The sequence below is a fragment of the Elaeis guineensis genome, chromosome 6 (assembly GCF_000442705.2).
Source record: "Elaeis guineensis isolate ETL-2024a chromosome 6, EG11, whole genome shotgun sequence".
Taxonomy (NCBI): Eukaryota; Viridiplantae; Streptophyta; class Magnoliopsida; order Arecales; family Arecaceae; genus Elaeis; species Elaeis guineensis.
The window spans coordinates 120,695,006-120,715,025 of NC_025998.2; the positions used below are offsets into that span (position 1 = coordinate 120,695,006).

The window sequence follows — 20,020 nt, forward strand, 5'->3', positions numbered from 1 at the left end:
AGGATCCTATTTGTTTAGGAATCTCTTATTTTTACAAGGAAGAAATCAACCCTCCACAAAAAAGTAAAGCATTATAATCTACCATAGGAAAGAAATCAGCCTTCAACAAAATAAGTAAGTAGCCAAGAACTCTTAAGGAATTCTAAGGAAGAAATGGAATTTCATGTGGGTGCTTGATGCTTGACACAACTTGGCATGAGCACGGCATATGCTGGCATGCATATTCTTCTCTTGGCATGTGGAGAGTGGTGGCTCCAAAGGTGACGTGGACAAATCCAAGTATGGTCCTATGGACCCAAAGCCAAATGCATTAAAATTTATTGACTGAAAATAAATAACTGAAGTAGAATCAATTTAATGAGGCTTCTTCGATCCAAATCGAACTTAAATTATGTTGCCGATTTTTGATGGCTCTGGTGTCCGCACCACACAAGTAGGGGAAGAAGAATAACAGAAAAGGAAATTTAATTTATTTTATTCATCATCTCAAACTAATTTTACACAGTTTTGACTCATTTTTACTACTCTAAATTTCATACAAGGACCATTCCAGTTGAAAGAAGTATCTCTTATCAAAGATCGCTGTTTCGGTACCGGATCCCATGTCGTCCGACCGGCAGTACGAGTCAGTACATCCATGTATCAGGCTGTACCAGATCTGAACTGACAGAAAAATGAGGGATGAACTGGAGAGGAAAAGAGAGAAAAAGAAAGAGGGGGGAGGGAGGGAAAGGAAGGCCGGCGGTGGCCACCGGAGGGCCGTCGGGGCCTCCTGGGCTTCGCGGTCCTCCGCAAGAGAAAATGAGAGCAGAAAGAGATAGAGAGAGGGGGGAAGGGACAGAAGAGGAAGGAGAGGAAGGCGGCGGGGATGGTGCCGTAGTTGTTGTGGGTTTGAAACAAGGATGACGCCCTTATTTCATTGGCTTTTTCAAAAAAGACGATAAATAGTGAACTCCTATTTCGAATCCATGATGACCATGGGATATTTTTGGACCATCTGACAACCCTTCGGTGGCCTCCCCACCGCTTTTTCCTCCTTCCTCTTCCCTCCTTTCCTCTCTCTATCTTTATTTCTCTCTTCTCACATCTTGCGGAGGATCGTGGAGCCCCGGAGGCCCTCCAATGGCCTCACCAGGCCACCTCTAGCCTTCCCCTCTCCTTCTCTCCCCTCCTCTCTCTTTTTCTCTTTTTTCTTTTCCCTCGCTCCATTTTCATCGGCGTTCCAAATCGAACATTCGAACTGCATCGGTTAGCCGCCAGTACGGTTTGGCATATCCAAAACTGTCCGGCTCGGCGAACCTTGGCTCTTACCATTCCATATGAAGTACTAGCAAAATATCTATACATGTAGATATTAAATACCTTTTGAAAAATAACTCCCTTTGATACTAAGGCAAAATTGGAACTTGAAAAAGGTAAGCTTCTTCCAAATCCTTGATGTTTTCATGCTCTCGCTAAAACTCTTTACATCATCTTTTCTATTTGCTTGAGCTGGTCGTTATATACAAGCATGATTGAATCGCCATTTGATGTGGCAAATACAATTTTGAAGTGTAAGGCTATATTTTATTTTTTGCTTTCAATACCAAAAGCATGTGTATTTTTTATTGCATGGATATGCCAATTTTGGTTTGGATGATCGTAAATCTACTAATTTTGTTTGACGATGTAAATAAAAACAAACATATGTTCTATCCATGGAATTCCGTACTAGGTTGAACCGTCCGCTACACTCTACACCGTACTGTACCGGATGCATATCGGTACGCCGAACCATCCCATACCGACATTAGTGTACCGTACCACACCGCATACCGACACTACAGTGGATTTCATCGGTATGGGGTCCGGTACCGAGACGGATTTCCTTGGTTCTATCTTTGTTAAAAGAAGCAAAATATAAAGTTGATCACCTAGTGACCCAAGATATGGCCATTAAAGTTGGTCCAAACACCTCAAAGTTATTATGGGCTGAAAAAATGCATTATTGACTGTTTAGCTCCCTTTATCATTTATTATAGGTAGTTAGTATATGACCAAAGGCCTTTCAGTTTCTTATCAAAGCATTTAATCCTTTGTATAGTTTTGTAGTATTTCCTATGCATTTGTCATTTCTTGTGTGTTCATCCCTTGTAGCCATGTATGAATCTATTATTTATCAAGAGGATGCAAAGAAACGGAGACTTGTCTATGCCTATACCTATATATAATTGTGTTCTGTGAGGGTGAAATCAAGTTGCTTGGATCTATGTTTCCTGATTCATTGGTTCACTTGGTACTGTTTCAGGTTTGTAATTTGAAATTGAGTGCTTAATGACAGATCTAATATGATGATAATAGGATTAGAAAATATATTCAAATGAGCAAACGTATCATAATTTTCATGAGGATAGGTGGCTGTTGGAATCTCACTTAGTGCTAATAAATGACGAAAGATTAGAAAGGCACATAATAAATGTCATGAGGATAACTATGCACCATTTGATTTTACGCAAAACATGTTCTATGCACCACTCAATGTTATGCAAAAAATACTTGCTTTCCAAATAACATTTGATTTGAGATATCTTATGAATATCTTTCACCCAGTTCCTCACATTCCTTGGTTCATTCCAACTTATTTCCCAACAACACAAAGACTCACTTGTCCCTTCTACTAATTTAGAATCTCATCTTTCGATTTACAATCAAACCATCCATTGAGAAGGGGCTGTTGCATGGTACAATGGTAAAAGGCTGGGGCTAACAAGTGCAATGTCATGGGTTTGAGCCCCAGGCAGACACTTTGTGCAAAAAATGCCAAACATTAGGTTTTGCCCTAGTTTGCGCACCCCCTTTATGTCTATAGTATGATATCATATATCTAATTGCATCCCTGTTTATTACAATGAATTTATAAAATCAAGGATATCTTTGCTATGGTTAAAGCTTGTAAAGACTTGGGAAGAGTGACTTACACTCCCATTCAATCCAACTTGAACTTGACTTGAGTCCATTAAACATAACTAGGATTGAATTGGATTGGAAAAGGATGTGTCAGCCTAGCTCAAGCACAGTTGGATAATTCAGCTTTAAATTTTGCTTGCTTTAGTTTGGGTTTAGTTGAGTTGGAAGCAATATGTGCTAAACCTGGGTTTGTTCGGCCTGGAAGGAAAGCAGGTTGGAATTAAGTCAATCTGGTTGAGCAATATATAAGCCTAACCTGACCCAAACTAGATGTTGGGTTTAGGTCAAGTTAAATGCCTAAATGCATTGTTCCTGGAATCCTCATTTTCTTCATAATTATCAAATTACTTTTCATATTTCACCTATTAGTCTTTCTTTCTATATTAATAGTAATTTCTACATTTGGTTGGTCAATTAATTTTGGATTCAACACAGCTGATAGTTTTAGGGATCATGACAATATGTGAATTGTGAAAGGATCATCCAGTCTCTCAAGATAAAAGGATGTGGTTTGCTTCAGGGAATTCCTTGTGAAGTTTCTTCACTGCTTTGTCTATGGGAAGAGATTGCCATTGAAGGTGAGAATGGATACATGGACCTTTGAGGATGCTATATTGGCATTACATCTGATAGCCCCATTTATTATGGTTTCATCTAATCTGGTACATTTGTGTGAACAAAAGTCAAGCTGTCAAAGTATGCGTTCTGATTTGTGGTGGTTGTTTTACTGCTTCAAGTTCTAAATCATGGAATGCTTGCTATTAAAACAGGATTTGTAGTGGTTCGTGGTTGTTTTTCATGCTTTCATGCGTTCAGATTTGCGGTTGTCATTTAAATATTCCTTTTTAATTGGTTTTCTCTCTATTTTCCCTGGCACATAAGATGTATGAGATGTTTACATTTCTTCTCCTTCATGGATGGATTTCTTTTTCAATATGAAAAGATCTTTTATACCATAAGAAAGGTGTCAGTTTATTGCCAGTTTGACTGGAGCATAACACATCTTTTTTGTTGGATATTGTTGTAGCTTTACATGTGTCTGGGAAAATGTTTTGGAGCTTCACTGCTCTTGAATATTTCATGCAGTAATTATGATGTTATCATTTCTGTGTATACCATTACCTCTATGAGTGTGTAGGAGAATCATAGCCATCATTAAGTTCATGATAGGACTTTTTAAGTGCAGTCAAACATGACATCTCAACTTTCATGAAACAGGGTTTATTCATACTTCCTTTTTTTCTGAAATTTTTTCCATGGGGTTGGTTCATTTTGCAATTTTTGATATCTTATTCCAATTTAACATTCTCTGTCATGTTCGCTTGTTTCATATATTTGTCTATATTTCTTACCCAAAGATTTGGCTGCTTCACAATTACTGGGTGCTGAGGGGCTGCACCAAAATTTTTGTTTGCATAAGAGCCTTGCATGCTACCCACTGAGGTATAGACTGACTTATATGGAAAATTTGCACCACCAAATGATATCCATGATTTTTTCCTTTATAACTATTTCTCTAACATTTGTTACTTGAAGAACTTACAAAAACAAAATAGTTTCTTTCAGTACTTCACGCAACCTAGTCAAAAATAGAAACAATACTGAGACTAAGATAATGCAGCTTTACCAAAATCTTTGCCAGTATTTAGCTATTTAACTAGAGATAGTTAATTTTTATAGCAGTGTTTCTGTTAAATATTTAGTCAGAAATATTGTCTAGAACCTGAAGTAAGTTGCCTGCATCATTTCATTTCCTAGTGTAATTTATTGACTGGTTGGTATATTCATCTTTTGTTTTCACTTTCATCCAAATATGTGTAAATTTTGCAGACTTTCAGACATAATTTTGTTTCATCATATACCAAAAGGACACATAAGGCTGGTGCATTTTATTTCTTGCAAAGACTCTACACATGGAATTGGCATTGAAACATTTCAATTATTGCTTATTGTACTGTGTAGGACTGTGATGGCTCATGTATTGTGAAAGACAATCCCACTGAAGAAGCAGCAATATAAATTTGTTCCTTGTCTTCTGCCTTTACTTCAGATTGCACAAAATATGTTATATATAGGTGACTAGGTATCAAACCTACTCTTATCACCAGATGTAACTTTGTGTGCCAATTGTATGTTAACTTTTACTGTTATCTAAACATTCATAGTTGTCAATTTCTATCCATCTTTAGAGAAACAACCATCTGGGACAATTTAGAACCCCTCAAGCTCGCTTATATTTCTGGGTTGACATTTTGGCAACTACTGTGCTGAGTTTTATGATACTTTCATTGCATTGGTGCATTCCTTGGGAAGAGATTTTATAAATGTTAATTGAAGTAGATGGATGATTTTGGAAGTATAAGAAATAAGGAGATCACAGTTTGTTGTACCGCCCTATATCCGGTGGTATGGGATGTACCATACTGTACCGATACACTGTAATGCCCTGTACCCATACTACCATTCTGTATGGAACTGCGTACCAACACTATAATAGGATTTTGTTGATTCGGGGTTTGATACCAAGATAGGGAACCTTGAAGGAGATACATCTATCTACCAAATGTAATTTCTAACTTTTTATCTTGTGCAGCATAACAATGACATGCATGGTGCATTGGGTGCTTTACTACTTCCCAGAGATTTCTAGATCCTTTTTTCTCCCTTCTATTCTTTAATGTCAATTGCTTTTCTGTTTCTTTTTTGTCATTTTCCCGTTCCTGACTTTTTTTTTAAAAAAAAATATCCTATATAAATTTTCATTCATAATTATTCAATGTAACTTTTGTTTTGTTTTTTTATTTTTTTGTTTTTTGTAATTCTCTGAGATTATGTGCATTTAGTTGTCTATAGGTTGTAGTGAAGGATATTCTTTTATGGAAACCTCAAGGTTCTGTACTCCTATTTTTCATCTTTAGTAATCAAATTTTAGTTTTAAAATCTTTTATTTTGTCTAGTGTTGGAAACCGTAAGTTAAGGTGTGAATAGATAAGATTATTCTCCTCATTTACCATTTATGCCGATTGTGGATGGTTTTATTAGCTTCATAAGAGACCTAATTGAGAGGCTCTATACCTGCTGTCTATCTTTGGTAGCTGAAGAACCCTATTTTTCCGTTGGTAACGAGTCAAATGACTTAGCTATCAAAAATTTCCTTTTTGCGCTGAATGCACTACTAGCCTTAGGATTACTCAGGAAGAAGCTTTATGTGGAATTGGGTTGAAGAATTTTGTTAGGACGATAGTGGCGGTAGCCTAGTTACGGTGTAGATAATTTTTCTCGGGTATATAGATCTTCCTTTATGCATTGACAATGCTAAATTGCCTGTCAGAACCCTATAAGCTATGTTACCTAGACTATTGTGTCCACCTTGAAGAAAGCCATGTTGGATGTTAAATAAATTTCAAACTCACACGTACTTGTCAAATTCTTTCTTTGCAACTTTTAGAGATTGATGGAGAATACTCTAGATTTGAATGGGATTTTTCGAAAAACTCATCATTGGAGGAAGGGTTCTTCCTCTCAAGCTGTTTTGCTGAACTTAACCTTTCACCTGATGTCATACTTCTAGAATACTCATGGAAGTAGCCTCTAATTGGAAAGTTCTTGTGGAAACTAGGAGGCAGGATCATTTTGGAAGCCTAGAATGGTTTTTAGGAGTAAGAAGGAAGACTCACTATTGGTGATTGATATATAAAACAAGTTAACTGAGTACATATTACAAGAGTTTGTTTAGGTTGGACTAAGGCTCTTATGTAAGTGATGATTAGATTTTTGAAAGATCCTTGTGGTGTTATTGTCTTTGCAATTGATTATGGGAGGTATGCTTTTACAAAGACTATTTTGGATGGAAACAGAATTAGGGAGTTTATGAGATTATTGATGCCTCCATGTTCTCATATTGGCAGAATTAGGGAGTTTAATTTTTCCTATCTCAAAAAATTGTCAAGGTTGTTTGGTTGTGAATTTCTGAGCCTCATTTGAGCTTCACTTAGGGATTTTATTTTTTTTTTCTCATTAAAAAATGTGATAGATTGTAGTTGGTAGGTTGTAGAAGTTTTTCATGTGATTTTATCTTGAAAATTTTATTTCATTTCAGTATTGAAGGTTCCCATTGATTGCTTGTTTATTTGTTTTTAGAAAGAAACATCACTAAGAATATGATTGCTACAAGGGTTAAGACTGATGTTACATGCAAGCCATACATGTATTCATTCTCTTGCGGTACAGATTTGTTGATGACAATGGAATTTTGCTCATTTAGTTTCTGGCCAGAAATTTGTGTATTTGTTTTTTTCCTCCTTGCTGTGATTTTGGGGGAAAAAATGTAGTCTTCTGATCTTCAAAGCTAGGGTGTGATAAGTGGAAGAATATTGGAAATGGTCTGTATGGCTTTATGCTCTTGTTCAGATGTAGCTTACTGGATATGGTTGGAGATTGTGTCATGGTAGATTTTCTTTGTCATCATTTTTATTTTTATTTTTTTAATCTTGTGAAACTTATATCTTTAGAAGCATTCCTAAGAATGCAGGATACACACATTTGCTTAACCGTTAAACACTAAGATGATGTAGCAGGCATACTTTGAAAGAGGATTTATCCCTGGTTCAAATAAACTGTTAGAAATAGTTTATATGCGAAAGTATCTTATTAATCTTGATGATCGTGTTCAGAAATTAGTAATGCTTTTCACATCCTTTTATCCTTGAAACAAAGGGTTTTAAGATTTGGACAAAATAAATTGTTTCTGGCTGAAACAGATTCATTTGGCTGAAAGTGAAATAGATCAGTTTCCACCCTTTGGTTGAAACTGATTTATTTCGGGTGGGAGTAAATTGAAACTGGTTGTTTCAAGTTCTGGTCAGTTTCTGTCAGTTTCGGTTGTTTCAATCATTTTTGGCCAAGATCAATTGGAACTAACTATAAATGCCTTTTGATTTTTCTTTTTAATGTTTAATATCATATTGCATGATTTTTTCATTTCTTTAAATATATAGGCTATATGATGTCCATTTTTGGTAGTTTTCTTTTTTTTTTTTTTGAATTAAATGAGTGGATAGGTAATAAACATAACCCTTTATGGGCCAAGGTCTCTAAAATAGCGCTGATGTTAGCTATGAATTGGTACATGCCTGAGCTTGAAACCTTGCCCATTATACATGTCAGCTGGGAAATGTAGGACTGATTTTTCTCATATATGGCAAACTATTAGTCTACTCCTACTTTCAGACTTTGAACTAATTTCACATCTAATATGTCACGCCCCCGACCCGAGATTTGTGAATCGAGGATCGCGGCAACCGCCGCATACTCATGAAGAACTCTCTCCATAAGCATGCAAGGCATCTCATCACGATATCAATGCATCAAAGCGGAATAAATTCAAATAATTATTATTCAACTTTAATTCAAGTAATTAAATCAAATGTCTTACATCCAATAAAATTTTTCACTAACAATAAACAATAGATCTAAGTTCAATGAAGTTGACAATGCTAAATCTCGTCTCTAAAAGCTCTGTCCCAATATTTCTTCCCACGCTCGAAATTAATTATCTGAATCTGAAAAATAGAATGAAAGGTAATGAGCTAGACAGCCCAGTAAGTAACAAGTATCTCTACCAGATATTTCAGATATTATATAATTTTCAAGAATAATGCCGCAAATAAACATAAAAATAAATTTCATGCTGATTTAATGCAAATCCAATAATTTCAAATATTCACATATAATATAATTATAAATCCGATTCGATTCAAAACACTCGTAACTCAACAGCCTCGACTATGACCAACGTTTAACCCCCATTGGCGGGGTCCACAGAATACCAGCGCACAACCCCCACTGGCGGGGTCCACAATACCAGCGCACAACCCCCACTGGCAGGGTCCACAAACACCAGCGCACAACCCCCACTGGCAGGGTCCACTGAGTACCAACGTATAATCCCCATTGGCAGGGCCCACTGAAACATAGTTAGGCTGAGAGCAAAAATCCGATCTGTATCAAAACACTTTGTATCATAATATATCATAATTTTTCACTGAACATGCGCATAAATCGATATACCATAACATGTCAAAAGCATTTTTCTTTCAAAATATAATTTATAATTCATGCATAATTTCAGAGAATAATTATTTATTTTCAGAATAAATATGGAATATCTCGAGAAGATGATTCATTACTTACCTTTCACGGAGCACTGAATGAACGGATCGACTAACTTCTAGGAGATTCTTCCGTGTCTATTATCCAAAATTATATTTTTACATTAATTTTAATTCAAAATTAAATCTAACAAATCCCAAAATCAAAATCTCGCTTAAAATCAGACTCGTCTCTAAACTCGATCAGAATCATCAGATGAAGCCTTCCACTTCGCTAATCCTAGAGGAATAACTTTAGAGAGAGAGAGAAATCCATCAAGAGAGAAAGAAACAAGCTAGAGAGAGAAAATTCTAGAGAGAGAAAGTAGAGAGAGAAAGTCAGGGTTCAGACTGAAAGAAGAGAGAGAAACTCTCTCTCGCATCATTTTTCTTTTATTTCTTATTTATTTATTTATTTATTTGTTTATTTATTTATTTACTTATATATATATATATAAATATATATATATATTTTTTATTTTATTATTATTATTTTTTTTTTCTTTTCTTTTCTTTTCTTTTTTTTTCTTCTTTTTCTTCTTTTTCTTTCCTTTTCTTTTTCTCTTTTTCCTTCTTTCTCTTTTCTTTTTTCTTCTTTTTCTTTTTTCTTCTTTTTCTTCTTTTCTTCTTTTTCTTGGTTCTTCCCGTGCCGGAACAGGGGACCGGCGTTCCCTCTTTTGCCGGGCCGTTCAGGCCACGGCCGCCGCGGCGGAGGCCGGCAGCCGACGGGGGCCACTCCCCCGTTCACGGAGGAGCGTGGCCGGCGATCGGAATCGATCGCCGGCGCCGGAAAATCCAAAGAAAAAGGCTAAAAAACAGGGTCTCTTTCCCGACGGAAAATCGGCGACTCTCGTCGCCGGCAGCCGCGCACAGGAGCATGGGAGGAAGGAGAAGAAAGAGGGGAAGAAGAAGGAGACTCACCTCGGCCTCCGGTGACCTCGTCGGCGGCAGTCACGACGGAAAATTGAATGGTATCCGCGGCTTTGATCGAGAAAGACGGAGAGAAAGAGAGGGAGAAGAGGCCGATGGATCGATTCTAAAGAGAGGGGAGACCTTCTTATAGAGGGTCCTAGGATTTCGAGGGGTCCTAAGACTCCTAATGCGCATGGGTCTCGCCGGAGAAGAAGACTCCTACCGGGAGTCTTCTTCCCGGTTTTTACTCTATTTTTTTTTTTTCATTTTGGTGGGCTGAGATTGGGCTTGGCTAGGTTTTGGGCTATCACATTCTTCACCCCTAAAAAGAAATTTCGTCCTCGAAATTTTTCATACCTGTCACCAATGTATGGAAGCCTGTGGATTCTGTTGAGAAAGCGCATAAACTCTTCTCTGGTTTTTAGAAATCTGTCCACCACCCTTATGTTGTCCTTCATGAGTTCTTTGGCCAACTTGATTTTCAGTATTTAGCGGGCAGCTAGCAATTTTATGATCCATCTGACCACATTTGAAACAAGCACCTGTATTCCAATAGCAATCCTTGTCTGCATGATTTTTGCCACATCTGGAGCACTGCTCAGCGTCAATCTGTTGAGTCTTATTGTCTATTGCTCCCTTAGCTGATCTTTTGATGTTTTTATTATTCTGCCCTTGTGTTTCATTTGATTGTGTTCTCTTTCTTTGCCTTCTTTCCCTTTCCATGCGTTCTTCATTGACTTCCCTTTCAATTATCAGTGCTTTGTTTACCACATCTGCATAAGTTGTCAATTCATAAGGAACCACTTGTTTTCGAATTTCAGTTTTCAGTCCCATCTCGAACTTGTGAACACGTTCTTGCTCACCATCTACTAATCTCGGAGCAAATTTTGCTAACTCTGTAAATTTTGCTTCATATTCAGTCACACTCATACCCTTTTGCTTCAAATAAATAAACTCTTGCTCTTTCTGGATCCTTATACTCCGAGGAAAATACTGATCATAGAATGCAATCCGAAATCTTTCCCAGGTAAGTATTTCACCGTCTTGTTCATGCTTGCGCTGTAGTCGCTGACACCAGTTGTATGCTTCTCCTTGTAGTAAATAAGCTGCATATCGAATCTTTTCTTCATCAAGACATTCTTGGACAGCGAAAGCCTTCTCCATCTCCATTATCCAGTTGTCAGCCTCCAAAGGTTCAGTAGTCCCCTTGAAAGCTGGAGGAGCAAGCTTTTTAAATTCTGAAATGTTGTTCCGTTGTACTGGTTGCTCTCCATATTGTGGTGGTGGATACTGATGTTGTTGTGTATCTCGTTGTATCTGCTGTTGTTCAAACATTTGCTGCTGTATTTGTTGTTGTGCTTGTACCATCCTGATTAGAGTCTGCATTAACTGAGCCATATCTGGTTCCTGACGTGCTCTCGAAGCACTCCCATTAGGATCTACGACTCCCTCCTCTTGAGGGGTGCCACTGGTCAGATGGGGAGTGCTACCATCCCGTGGTTGTGATGTCTCTCTTGCAATTCCTTGAGTAGTTCTTGTCATTCTACGGGGAGGCATGATAACCTTGTAGTAGTAAAACCTTATTAGATTCATTTATCTATTTGTTAGGATGGGTTTATTATGATGCTCATACTCTAACGTCCCAATATTCCTAATGTTTACCCACCTACACTCATACTATGTCAAATTCTATGTGTCATAATTTATCCACTTATGCTCTGATACTATATTAATTGTCACGCCCCCGACCCGAGATTTGTGAATCGAGGATCGCGGCAACCGCCGCATACTCATGAAGAACTCTCTCCATAAGCATGCAAGGCATCTCATCACGATATCAATGCACACAGCGGAATAAATTCAAATAATTATTATTCAACTTTAATTCAAGTAATTAAATCAAATGTCTTACATCCAATAAAATTTTTCACTAACAATAAACAATAGATCTAAGTTCAATGAAGTTGACAATACTAAATCTCGCCTCTAGAAGCTCTGTCCCAATATTTCTTCCCACGCTCGAAATTAATTATCTGAATCTGAAAAATAGAAAGAAAGGTAATGAGCTAGACAGCCCAGTAAGTAACAAGTATCTCTACCATATATTTCAGATATTATATAATTTTCAAGAATAATGCTGCAAATAAACATAAAAATAAATTTCATGCTGATTTAATGTAAATCCAATAATTTCAAATATTCACATATAATATAATTATAAATCCGATTCGATTCAAAACACTCGTAACTCAACAGCCTCGACTATGACCAACGTTTAACCCCCATTGGCGGGGTCCACAGAATACCAGCGCACAACTCCCACTGGTAGGGTCCACAAACACCAGCGCACAACCCCCACTGGCAGGGTCCACAAATACCAGCGCACAACCCCCACTGACAGGGTCCACTGAGTACCAACGTATAATCCCCATTGGCAGGGCCCACTGAAACATAGTTAGGCTGAGAGCAAAAATCCGATCTGTATCAAAACACTTTGTATCATAATATATCATAATTTTTCACTGAACATGCGCATAAATCGATATACCATAACATTTCAAAAGCACTTTTCTTTCAAAATATAATTCATAATTCATGCATAATTTCAGAGAATAATTATTTATTTTCAGAATAAATATGGAATATCTCGAGAAGATGATTCATTACTTACCTTTCACGGAGCACTGAATGAACGGATCGACTAACTTCTAGGAGATTCTTCCGTGCCTATTATCCAAAATTATATTTTTACATTAATTTTAATTCAAAATTAAATCTAACAAATCTCAAAATCAAAATCTCGCTTAAAATCAGACTCATCTCTAAACTCGATCAGAATCATCAGATGAAGCCTTCCACTTCGCTAATCCTAGAGGAATAACTTTAGAGAGAGAGAAATCCATCAAGAGAGAAAGAAACAAGCTAGAGAGAGAAAATTCTAGAGAGAGAAAGTAGAGAGATAAAGTCCAATTCCAGAGAGAGAAAGTCAGGGTTCAGACTGAAAGAAGAGAGAGAAACTCTCTCTCTCATCATTTTTTTTTTATTTTTTATTTATTTATTTATTTGTTTATTTATTTATTTACTTATATATATATATATAAATATATATATATATATATTTATTTTATTTTATTATTATTTTTTTTCTTTTCTTTTCTTTTCTTTTTTTTTCTTCTTTTTCTTTCCTTTTCTTTTTCTCTTTTTCCTTCTTTCTCTTTTCTTTTTTCTTCTTTTTCTTTTTTCTTCTTTTTCTTGGTTCTTCCCGTGCCGGAATAGGGGACCGGCGTTCCCTCTTTTGCCGGGTCGTTCAGGCCACGGCCGCCGCGGCAGAGGCCGGCGGCCGACGGGGGGCCACTCCCCCGTTCACGGAGCGTGGCCGGCGATCAATTCCGATCGCTAGCGCCGGAAAATCCAAAGAAAAAGGCTAAAAAACAGGGTCTCTTTCCCGACGGAAAATCGGCGACTCTCGTCGCCGGCAGCCGCGCACAGGAGCATGGGAGGAAGGAGAAGAAAGAGGGGAAGAAGAAGGAGACTCACCTCGGCCTCTGGTGACCTCGTCGGCGGCAGTCACGATGGGAAATTGAATGGTATCCGCGGCTTTGATCGAGAAAGACGGAGAGAAAGAGAGGGAGAAGAGGCCGATGGATCGATTCTAAAGAGAGGGGAGACCTTCTTATAGAGGGTCCTAGGATTTTGAGGGGTCCTAGGACTCCTAATGCGCATGGGTCTCGCCGGAGAAGAAGACTCCTACCGGGAGTCTTCTTCCCGGTTTTTACTCTGTTTTTTTTTTTTTTTTTCGTTTTGGTGGGCTGAGATTGGGCTTGGCTAGGTTTTGGGCTATCACATAATATCCCTTTAAAATTTTTAATGATATGAAAGTTGTGGTGTTTGGCTCTATGTTCCTAATGTGGACACTCATCAACTTATGCCAAACTGTAACTTCAAGAAGGCAATTCAGGAAAGCTGAATCTACTTGTCACGCATTGATTACTTCTGATGTCTGCATCTTTTTCTTCAACATTTTACTAAACTTATTAAATAATTTTCAATAAATAGATATAAAATATAAAATAGCACACCAAATCTTGCAAAATAAAATAATTACAGATGCATGATACCCACAATCAGATGCTATGGTTAAGGTTTGACTGCATCTTGGTGAGCTGTATCAGGTTTTCATGTGTGGATTGCTTGTACGCCAGGTTGTCTGTGACAATGATGTGGACTGAGATGTTTCAGTCCATCATACAGCAACAGATGGAGTTTCATGGGGGAATGAATAACTTCTTGATGTCTGCTAGCATTAATGTCCTGTTAATCTTTGTGGAAATTTCAGGAGGTGTGCTTAAGGCATGAAAAGTACAAGCAAAATGTCTACCTCATTAACCCAAAAACTCCACCATGAAAATAAAATAATGAACAGAATTCATAAGCCTAGAAAAAATTTGGCTCTATGTTCTTAAACACAGTCTTGAAATTAAAAGTCATATCATATATTATCAAATTAAATCAGGACTCTTATTGTATGCATTAAATCTGATGGACTTGTATTGTCAATCATACTTGTATCATTTAAATTTCTATTTAAAGCTCACAAGAGCTTGTTAGTTTGTCATTTTAAATTGCTTGTTTAGTGGTACAAGTGTAGATTCTTGTAACTTTCAAAGTTTCAATAGATCCATGGGTTTAGGATTACTATTAGCTCTTTGTAGTTAGTCATCAATTTATGTTGTTGGCTATAATTTACATGTGGTTGTCAATCAAATTTTATGCCAAATGGGTTGATAACATCTACATGTTGCTTCATTGTTATTTTCTTGCATAATATGTTTATGGATAATTAAGTGTTTTATACAAGTTACTTCATGTTCGTGTTTTGATTATTCTTGATATGATTTGCCTCGAAAAACTCAATGGATCAAAAAATAGATCTTAAACCCCATCTAATTTGATCCAAGTGGATTGGATTGGGTATGGGTTCAATTTTTTTTATTCGAATATGGGTTCAATTTGGGGCATACCAACCCTGGACGAGTTTCCAGCCCTGCTTTTATCTAACTCTATGTTTGGAATTGATAGGTTAATTATTTTCAAATTATCTAAAACTAGTAAATCAACTATAGATGAGTAATCTACCATAATTGCACATTTATGCCCAGCATAAAAACCATTAAAAGTTTTGTGTGTTGCTAGCCTAACTGAATCTAGGCAGCAACCTTTATCCTGCGTATGTAAATATCGAACACAAACTGAAACTAATTTTACAGTATAAAAACTTATAATTTCAAAAGGTATTTTGGCCATGGGTTAGCATTTCTTTAATTATCACAGCCATGATTTAATTTTATGTGGTGTAATATGCTTATGAATTCATTGCATAGTCTGTTACCTGTCTAGCCCCTTCTACCTTGCAAAATTGACTTTTATTGTTATCACAATGTAATGTTTAAAAAAAACTAACATTTTTGAGAATAAGCTTATATTGAATTGCTTATCAGTTAATTCACTCAACTAACTTCTTTTGACCATATGCTTGATGATGCAATGAGGTGAGAAAAATAGTTCCAAGTCTCGGCGTTGTGATGATGTGTTCCGTGTTGGGTTGATCCATCTGAAAGAGTACCTAGAAGGTGTTGTGGATAATATAAAAGCATTCAGTGAGGTATCTCTCAGGCCTGAGGCTCTCAATCACTTTTCATTACTCATCATTCTTCTCATGTCAGGACAAAATGGACTTATCTACAGCTGTTGACAGTGTGAAATCAAGGATCTGACTGTGGATCTTGATTATAATGCTGTGAAAAATGTCTCTATCTGTCTATGACAAAAATAATGTTTTATATAATAAAGTTCTATTCTGTTCTGTCTCAAGCCTTTAGAATTGACATGCATGTCTTTCTTGACAATTTTCGATGCATGATGTGTTTATTATTTTTGAACATGTTCAAACATTCTGACATTGTCTATTTTGGATCGTAAAAGTGCAGTTAGAATACTGTGGCTTTCTCTTGGTGTATCAAATATAATACTGTGGCTTTCTCTTGGTGTATCAAATATATTACATGTCATTCTTGTGGTTGTTCCTCTGGGTATCACCACTTATTAGTTAGATAAGCATGAAGAACATGAGCCTGACACACCATAGTTTAGTGATTTTTAGGGCCTCTTGCAAGTTTCACAAGTAACTTTGGGCGCAGAAGTCAATTCCATACAATTTGGTGATCCTGTAGTCGTCTGTTGAAAGAATTGCGGTTTCCTGAAAATCTTGAAAGGTTACAAGGGTGTCCCCTTACTTTGAATGGGTGAATTATGACAATGAAATTTGGTCGTGAGCCAAGATACGGAGTAATTTGCTAGAGATGAGCTCATTTTGATAGATAATATGTTTTACCCACTTGGATTGTTTAGAATGATATGTTCAATATATATATATATATATATATAGTTCTAGAAAAGATAATTCTAGAAAAAGATGCACCCATGTAGACCAGAAATTATGTCACTTTTTACATAAAAGCAGCTGATGAGTCCTGTTGTGGAACTCAATAATGAAGTCACCATAAAAAAATGGACCAGTTTCCCGAGCCGTGAAGACATCGTGAAACAAACTTGATGTTGAATGCGCTGAGAGACTCCTAGTGAGATTATTATAAATCATCTAGATAATCCTCCTGGAATTTTGACATGAAGTCCTTGTCAAATAGCCGCTTGTATTGCAGTCTCATTTGTGCATTGACCATTTGATGAATAAAAAGGTCTTTTAATTGGAGTACTTAGCGTGCTGGATTTGAAACATTTGAAATCTACTATATGCTGCAAAGGTGACTAGTCAAATAAACAATTTTTTTCTTTCTTTTTTTTTTTTCCTTGTTTTTATGAGAAGTTACACTTACCATATGACTAAGAAAGCTTACAAATAGCATAGCTAGAGCATCTAGCATAGATCACATTAATAGTGTGATCTACAGAATGAATTGGTGGCAATAATTGATGATCTGAAAATGCTTGCTCTGTTTTCTAGAAGTGGTTGTATCTGTAGCAACAAACTCTACCAACCTACAATGAAGGAAAGGGCATGTGGAGCTTCACAAATACCAGCAAGTTATATTCAACTTCTGCATTGTGACATATGGACTTTCAACTCCTCAAATATATAGATATAACAAATAATTAGTGAAAGATTGGCTACAAAAGGTTTAGAGGGTGAGAAAAGCCACTTTTCAGAAAGCTAGAGATGAGAGTTTATCTGATCTCCCTTCATTGAAATACTTTCAGAGTAGTAAGCCAACCTCATCATAAAAGATTGAGGCATTTGATCTAAAGACAAAATAGAAATGAGATGAGGTCCTCCATTGCTTAGAGAGCACTTTCTTGGATTAACACCAAACTTGCCTTGCAAACTTCTTTGGCTTGTGGAGCAAGAGATAAAGAAAATTTCCAGGTCAGATATGGTTCAACAACATCGACAATTGACTTGCTGCAGCCTTTTTGCTGCTATTCCTCTGGTCAATGATTTGAGTAATGAATAAGTGACATTCAATCTGGATGCACTGCATCTTGATTCCACTCCTAGGAAATTATTTGTTAGTGCACGCAGAGAAAATTTTTTGGTAAAACTTAGATTGTTTGTTGGCCAATAGAACATCTTGCTAGACGTGGAGACTATGAAAATCCTTTAAAAATTATTTTCTTGCTGTGTTAACAGATCTGATGAGGCTTATAGAGCTGTGGATGAATCTTCGGGTAATAAATTTATAGCATGAAAGATCTGGAATAAGAGTATGCGGCTTTGTCAAGAACAATAAGAGGAATTCAAAGAACAATAAGAGGAATTCAAATAATTACATCCAGCAATCTAATTGGCAGTCTGAAAGGTAGATATGTCTTGTTAAGGTTCAGTAACCGCCTGAATCATGAACCATATTGACATGATAGGCCTGAATGCTCATGGTGCCATGTCATGGAGGGGTGGTCAGTGGATGCTTCCTTTACTGAAATCAGTAATGGCATATGGAAGTGGGGATGTATGTTGGTGTATTTTGATTGCGACCAGATTCTGTCAAGGTACTGGTTTTGAGTCTGCTCTCCACCAAACAATCATGCGTGAGCTAAAGCCTAAAGTGGAAAGCAATAACTGATACTGGATGCTATGATTTTCTTTTTGATGCTTTCATATGCCTCTGGTCAGAGGCAACCAAAACCAATCTTTGGATTTAAGTAGTGGCAGCTGGTTTAAAACATCTATCTGAAAGGCGCTGATAGATGCTGCTGATCTCCAATTGGAAGCAATGATCTTTCCTTTTCCTTTGATGTTCTATATCCTGCTATAGTGCCCAACTTTATATGCTTCTATAAGTGGTCCAAAGCACATGCTTTCCACCTGTCATGCTCGATTTCTTGTGATTTAACTGGATTCTAATTCTTTGGTCTTCTTGTGCATCACTCTTGCTCCATATCATTGTCTGTGAGCAGCAGCTTTCCATCTAAACTTTGCAACTGAGGGCCCTCTGAATTGACCATTGCCAGAAAATCACAATAATCGGAGTCTCCATACTAGTTCTCAATAGTCTTTATTTTGGATTGCATCAACCTTATGAAGCAAACTTATTTTCAGCCAGTTGTCTTATTGGTGCGGTAATTCAACCCCTCATGAGGCTGTGTTTGACCAAAAAATGGCATTTTCCTTCCATCTCATTGTTTTATTTATTCACATTCTTTGTTATTATATTGGTTTTGCCTTTTCTGCCAAGTTACTGCCCTGTAATCAACTTGATCATTTGATCAACATGACTGATGATCTGATGATTAGTGGAGGGAAGGGGAGGAGGGGAGAAGCATATTTGCTTAGAGGAAAAGACAAAAGAAACTCTGTAATGCACGTAATGCAGTTTGTTTCATACATATAGGTTCGATAGATAACCAAGAATAACTTTTCTGAAAACAAATTCCAAAACAATGCTTGATTATTAGGGTTATCTTATATGGTTAGACCACATATTCTTAGGGTGCAAGCTAGGCTCCTCCATTTTCAATCTTTTGTTGGAATTGGTTGCAAGGTTGTCGGATATGTCTTTGGACCTGTCATATTCTTAAGGAAAGATCATAGAATCTTCTAGCCTAATCCAGGCTTATTTGTAGCCAACAAAAGAAAATCCACCACTAATCAAATTTAAATTAATAAAGAAAAGACTAGTTTGATTCATTCTTTTAGCTTTACCAAACCTAAGAACCTACGATATCTAATTAGGCTAAGCATGCCAAACAGTTCTTCCTACATTGGGGGGTCCCTTTTCAGAAAGAATTCCAGATCTAGATATCCATCTTTCAAGGTCAGCTTTTCACTATGGTTAAATTGCATCACCATTCATTGCCACTTCTGTTGGGGTGGGTCAGTTTTGATGGCTATCAAACAAATACACACATTCAATGGCATAATCTGATGCATGAAGAAAAGGATCAGCCACTGGTCATGCTATTGACATATAATGAATAGGAACAGTTGTAGATGGTAGAAAATTTGAAATTAAGCGCATCTTTTTGTGCTTTAATTTGCATGAAAACCTAGAAAATGCTGGATAGGAGCTGGTACTGGATGATTTAGAAACATGTGGCCCTACTTCTTACCTACATACCATGCAGGTAAAGGGACCCCACATGTTTCAATCAAGACTTTTGCCTGTTTTTCTTCATTGGACAGTGGTGCTATTCCAATATGATCTTTATTGGTTGTAATCACAAGGTAAATGTGATAAATCTGTCAATTATAAGGAAATTTCGGCTGATATAACTTGATTGTATTGTTTACCTAACTTTTGATATCTGGCTTTTTTTTTTTTTTTTTTTGTCAATAACATGTTATGGGTTGATTAGTGCCTAATTTACAGGTAATCACTATGGTAGTGGAGACTTCATACTATGGCCTCTAAAAGACCCACATAAGACCATTTCTCAACCGAAAAGAGATGAGGGTTTTGATCATAGGTAGATGCAAATTGAATCGGTTTTGCTTATTA

General features: G+C 36.9%; 1 protein-coding gene across 8 annotated transcripts in view; it reads left to right on the forward strand.

Moving 5' to 3' along the window:
* LOC105034945 (protein WHAT'S THIS FACTOR 1 homolog, chloroplastic) overlaps positions 1–20,020 on the forward strand; it is a 45,053-nt gene that overhangs the window by 23,681 nt on the left and 1,352 nt on the right. Inside the window, exons 2-3 of one of the 8 annotated variants that reach the window (XM_073259676.1) lie at positions 15,557–15,669; positions 19,878–19,988. The gene's annotated coding sequence lies outside the window, so the exon portion shown is untranslated. Of the gene's footprint in view, positions 1–542; positions 3,322–3,381; positions 4,888–4,908; positions 5,895–15,556; positions 15,879–19,877; positions 19,989–20,020 lie in introns of those variants that run through there. The other 7 variants (XM_073259675.1, XM_073259678.1, XM_010910303.4 and 4 more) reach the window with 7 other exon arrangements.